General features: G+C 28.2%; 1 long non-coding RNA gene across 1 annotated transcript; it reads left to right on the top strand.

Annotated features, from left to right (window-relative positions):
• Window positions 1-2885: 2885 nt before the first annotated feature.
• Window positions 2886-5696, top strand: LOC105143753 (uncharacterized). The gene is made up of 4 exons (XR_845788.2): window positions 2886-3247; window positions 3473-3710; window positions 3810-3942; window positions 4159-5696. It is a non-coding gene; the product is annotated as an uncharacterized LOC105143753 (long non-coding RNA).
• The last annotated feature ends 491 nt before the right edge of the window (window positions 5697-6187 follow it).

The raw sequence follows: 6187 nt of genomic DNA, 5'->3' as shown, positions 1-6187 counted from the left end.
ACGAAATTTTTTTAAAACAAAAGCTTGACGTATTTATTTCATTAATGGTGTTATTATATGTATATAAATTAACATAATTATTTTTAATTAAAATAATATTGTGATATACATCTTTTTTTTTTAGTGTGAGGCCTAAAAATCTTCGTTAACAGCCAGTTCAATTTTGATATATAACTTGGATTATTTATTCTGTTGAGTAGTTCCAGCTATTTCTATGAATACTTATTATTTTATTCAATAATGTTGTTTACCAAAACAACTAAAAGTAAACACCATGATAATTAAAGCGCAATAAAATATCAGTGTAAAATATATTTATCTCTGATTACATCTACTTAAGGAGATGGAGTGTCCAAATTGTCGGGACTTTGCAGATCGATATAAATCTCTGAATTTACTGAATGGAATAAAAATCCTTTTACAGAATTAAAATTTGGTGGTGCTACAATAGACTTTATAACTAATATCGAACAAAAAATTAAAAACTTACATTTTTTTCAACTCGTAGAGCTGTCACTTAACGTGGATGTTTTTTTAATATAAAAGTTTTATAGTTCGTATGGACTAAACGACAGTGCAGCAATAAGCATATACGTTATATACAAATAATAGTGAATTTATGAAACTAAAAGGGGGATCATTTATTAGGGGATCCTAATGAATGAAAGATATCATTATTGAATTTGAAATTAAAAAAAAATTATACTATCAACCTTGATCAAGTTCGGCCGCGCGTGCGCATCATTTCAGCATGTCCTTAAAAACTTGAATTCAGGTTAATTTCGAGTCGTCTTCAGCGATATCTCAACAATAATTAATCTGCAGTTTCATATTCTCGATATGTAATATGGATACAGCATCTTAGAATCTCCCATGATTAAGAAGTGAATATACTATGTTCATTAGTTATCAAGCTAAGAAACTGTAGAAAATTAATACAATCCAGAGACTAGATCATAAATGATTTCCATCTTTCTGATTTTCGGCCGGAGAGTCTCCGGAATTCAGGAGAAACCGAAGAATTCAGGCTTTTTGAACGAATCTCTGGCGAATCGTTCTTTTGATGAAAACATTTTTTTTAAATAAATGGAAGTTTATATAACGCCGGTCTTTCTTATATCTTTATATAAGATATCTATATATAAGTTGGATTAGAGAGGAAGGGGGGAAGACGCCACACTTAAGCGCTTATTCTTGAATAACTTCTTAATAATATTGAATTAAGTTACGAAAAAATATTTATATTCTAGAGATCTTTCTTATTACACAAATTTACAAATTTAACATTTAATATTCCGTATTTTTGGAAAAAATCGATATCATACCTTGCAAAAGTGGCATCTCCCCCTTGTATATATGGATAATATGCCACTTCTTATGGGAAAAGATGTCACAAACAATAAAATAATGTGATGCAATATAAATTTGCATATTTTATTTATTTATAGTCCATAATCAACGGTTTAAACTATAACACATAAAAGTATGATAAAATATAAATTGATGAAATATGAAAGAGAGTAATTTAGGAAGTAAGTTGGATATACTTTTGTTTAAACAGTATTTCATTAACTTAAAATTATATAAAATATCCAAATTTTAATTCATAAAATTGTTTTAATGACAGTTTCAAGTAGGAAAAATTGTGCTTTGTATTTTACTGTCATCTTATTCCCAAGTGTAAGAGGAATATTTAATTGCAACTTTTACGCATATATGAATATTACAAATTATAATCTATGTCATCCACATGACCTCCAGGGAACACTGATTAAAACCATATATCATTTGTTCGGTTTTACAGTAAGGATCGAAATACAGATCTTATCTATTAGCATACCGAATATTACAAAGAGCATATTTTGCGACCTACCTTTTTATAATCTTTACCAATCGACTTTGGCACGAACATGTTCATCTCTGTCGACTGCGCAATTCTTTATCACACGCTTTTGCACAGTCAACGCGTATGACTAACGCGCGTTTTATAAAAAAAAACTATAAATAAAATGGCGTCTTTTCTTTTGTGGCATTTTCCTTTACACATTTTCTTCCAGTTTTGAAAAGAAATCTCCAATTATACAGGATATTTCCTCTAACTTATCTAAAACATCTCCGTTGTTTTTAATGATATGAGAAAATATCAAAAGAGAAAGTTGTTTGATTCGAAAGAGCACATATTATGATGAGCAAAAAATTTTTCTCAAGGTCATATTTTTTTAAGACTTCAAGGTTAAGACTTCCATTTCTTTAAATGGAATTGATGGAAATAAAACGCATGTACGCCGTTCAACGAGAGAATGACCTCGAATCGAACGAAAACTTATCTGTTTTACAAAGATCTTCACAGCGTTACATTACATCCAGTGTTTTCCATTATCTCGATAATATTATTTAATTAATCATCTAGATGAAGAAATGGCTTTATCTTACCTTTATCTAGATTATTAAGAATATAAATTATCTTTATCTTATCTTAGATAAAAGAAATGTTATTTTTTTCAAACTATCTAAGATTGTACAAGAGTACACATTATAAGAAATTTCTATAATATGTAGCGGCTGAATATAAATCTCCCTTAATGTAAGAGCTTTTTGCAAACTGAGCCTTAAACCTACAAGTCCGCGCAAGTTCGCGGCATTCGCGTTCGCGCAAGTTTTGTACGTTAGGCAGCTTCTGGCGGTTATCAATTCGTGATGGTTGAGCTAGAGAGCCTGTAATCAGAAAGTTGCCAACTGACACGTGACTCGAATCGCTCGTGATTGGCTCGAAGTCAAAAAGGTTGGAATGACAATGACACGAGCTACGGCTTTCATCTTTCTATTATTATCACGCTAACCTTTTTGGCACCTTGGCTCTGAGTCAATCAGCGAGCAATTTGAATCACGTGTCAGTTGGCGACTCTCTGATTATAAGCTCTCTAAGTTAAGCTCTACAGTTATCGGTATGCTTTCCGTTAGTTTTATGAATTCGAAAGAACGTTTTGCAATTTCAGGCTTTTGTTTTGTCATCGTCTAGTAAAATTGCTCTCTGTCGTTATTTATGTATGTAATATTATAAAATCGCTCATGTCAGTTATGTTATTCTTTGTCGTTGCGTAATATCGCCGGGTAAAAGCCGGTTCGTCGCAAGCACTATAATAATAAAGTGTGCGCCAATTAATCCTATCGTTAAATTCAGTGCAAGAAACTGTCCGTTTCGAGCTCATAAGAAAACTCTTTCGGTATTTTGCAAAAAAGTTTCCAAGTAAGTGTCTATTGTTTTAATATTGCGTAATATTTAACTGTTCGCGTGATTTACAAGTTATTCTACGTCCTTTGTTTGCGTAAATTCACGTCATCAGATTAATATTAGCTTACACTTACGTAACTTTATGTATTAATTTAAATTTATGTAGTAACTTTAGTATTGTGAAAAATTATTTTTAGTTCTTATTACTGAGTCTTGTGGTTTAAAAAAATATTTTCATAGATTAAAACATAAAACGAATGGAAACCTCAAAACTAAAGTCAATGATAATGTGGACGACAATGAAAACTCTATATTGTCTTCAGCCTCAACCTCTAAATTACCATTTATCCTAACAGGAAAATTATGAGGTATTAAAAAACTCTACAAATCAGAAAATAATGGCGCAATATAAAAATTGTCCCAAAACTATAAATGGTTCGATAACTTCTACAGGAAACTTTATCAGAGTCATTATAATGTAAGTTATATATTCTTTATATCTTTCAATTTTGATTTTTATTTGCGTGTCGATTTCAAATAGAAAACATTTTTTAACTTTGCTGTTCTTTTCTTTCAGAGAATACATCCTCACTTAATACAAAAAAATAAAATTAAAAAGATTAGAAAAGAAGAAGTATAGTAAAACAGATATAAGGCAACAAGGTATTATCTTAATGATGCAAAGTAAATCGTCTATTGCAGTGAAGAAGGTAAATATTATTTAATTTGTAACATACTCTGATTTTTATTAGAGTTTTCTGATTTTTATTAAAGTTTTGGTAACACTAAAGTAACTAATGCATTATTTAATTAATTAATTATTTAATTAAAGCAATATTTTGGTTTGGAAAAACAAATTTATTTATTTATCATTACTTTTTTATAAGTATAAAGAATGAGTATAATTTATCTTTTCTTTATTACAGATATATAATTTAATTTTAACTTACTTCATTGAAGAAATTCATCCTTTAAACACGATTTACAAAGCATCATTCAGAAATTTAATCTGTGGATTAAACAGGAAACAATAAACCTGAAAAAATTCTACCTGGAAAAAGTGCTTTGTCTACTAAGATTAATAACTCCTACAAAGAAAAAACATCTAAATTGAAAGAATTATTACAAAAAACATCTAAATTGAAAGAATTATTACAAAAGCAAGTTTATATGCTGATATTTGGTCGTGTCGCAACAGTTATTTAGGAATGACTGTCCACTTTATTTTGGATACGTTTGAAAGAAAGTCTTATACATTAGCTTGTATAGTAAAAGAATATTTTATAATCATACTTACAAAAATATTGCATTAGTTATCCATCACATATTGACAAATTTCAGTTTAAATGTATCTAAAGTTACTCAGTGATAATGCCACAAATTTTGCTAAATCTTTTAGATGTTTTGGTATTACCACTTGAAAACTGTAATCAAAATTAGGGTACACTACAAATAAATAAAGATATTTTGAATGATGAGGATTATTCGGATTCAGATATTGAAATTAACATTAATTGATTTTGGAAAAATGTTAATAAATATTGATAGTAATGAACATGACATTGAAAATTCTATTACAGATGAATTGGGAAATTATTTTATCTCGTCAGTTAACATGTTGTTCCCAAACATTAAAAACTTATCGCTAAGATTGTAAAAAAATTTTGGATAAATCTAGTAATGCTATGTTGAAAGAAATTGATTTTCTGTTTTTGCAAAGTTAAATGCTTTTTGGAACTTGTTTAGTCATAGTACAGTTGCATCTGATATTTGTCTTCAGAAATGTAATTGTAAATTTTCAGTGCTGTTATTACGCGATGGAATTCTCAATACGATGCTAAAGAAAATTCTTGTTTATAAAAAATAACTCAATACACTTTTTGAAAAGCTAAAGTTCAAAAAATTGAAACCAATTGAAATTGAATTCTTAGAAGAATTTATTATGTCTCTTTTAGCAAGTCTTGACATGTTACAAGGAGAAAAAATAAATTTTTTAGGTTTGGTAGCACCTTTACTATACTAAAACAAAAACTTACAAAATTTATGCATTTAATATTGTAATCCATTTGTAGTTGGAATTCAACCTTCTAAAAGCGATTATAAAATTATATATTAAATATATTTTTGATCTTGGATCACCTGATAGTAAAGCATTTATTATATCTGCTATCAACTTACCTAAATTTAAATTAAATTGGGTGCCAGAAGATAACATAGAGTTATGTAAAGAACTTTTTTTAAAGTAGATAACTTGTATTGCAAAAATTTACTCTCAGACTAAACAATTAACTTCCAATAGTAGTAGTAGTACTAACTTCCGAAAACGTCCAACGCCTGATTATCATGAAATTTGGTAGAAATACTATCCAAATGACATCAAATGAATGCCCTTAAATGGATTTTCATCAATAAAAAGGTTTAATGTAAAAAATGTTTAAATAAAGTTATATACCACCTAAATGCACACGGATTTTTTTCATAATATAGACAAAAAACTGAGATTAGTGTGACACCAGTCGTTCAAAGCAATATTGAAGTACTTTCTTATTTAGAAAATAAATCTGAAGAAATAGATATTCTTAATTTGTATTCACAAATGTCAAACAAATTTTTTTTATGTATAACACATCATTGTTATCAGCATCAGTAGAGCGCCTTTTTAATTGTGGACAACAAATATTAATTCCACGTAGAAATCGATTATCAGACGAACATTTCGTCTAATCGAACTTTTAATCTTAAAAAATAAAGATTTATAAAAATATGAAATCGCGTTTTTTGTATCCTAAATCGTTTTACTACCTAATTTACTTAAAAACAAAATTATCTTAAAAATTATCTAGATAACATTTTTTAAAATTTTATTTTTTATCTAGATTAATGTAAAATTAATCTAGATTAATGTAAAATTAATCTAGATAAAATTAATCTTTATCTTATCTAGGATACATTTTT

The sequence above is a fragment of the Acromyrmex echinatior genome, chromosome 11 (genome assembly GCF_024713525.1).
Source record: "Acromyrmex echinatior isolate Ae372 chromosome 11, ASM2471352v2, whole genome shotgun sequence".
Taxonomy (NCBI): domain Eukaryota; kingdom Metazoa; phylum Arthropoda; class Insecta; order Hymenoptera; family Formicidae; genus Acromyrmex; species Acromyrmex echinatior.
This window is presented reverse-complemented; position numbering and strand designations above follow the sequence as displayed.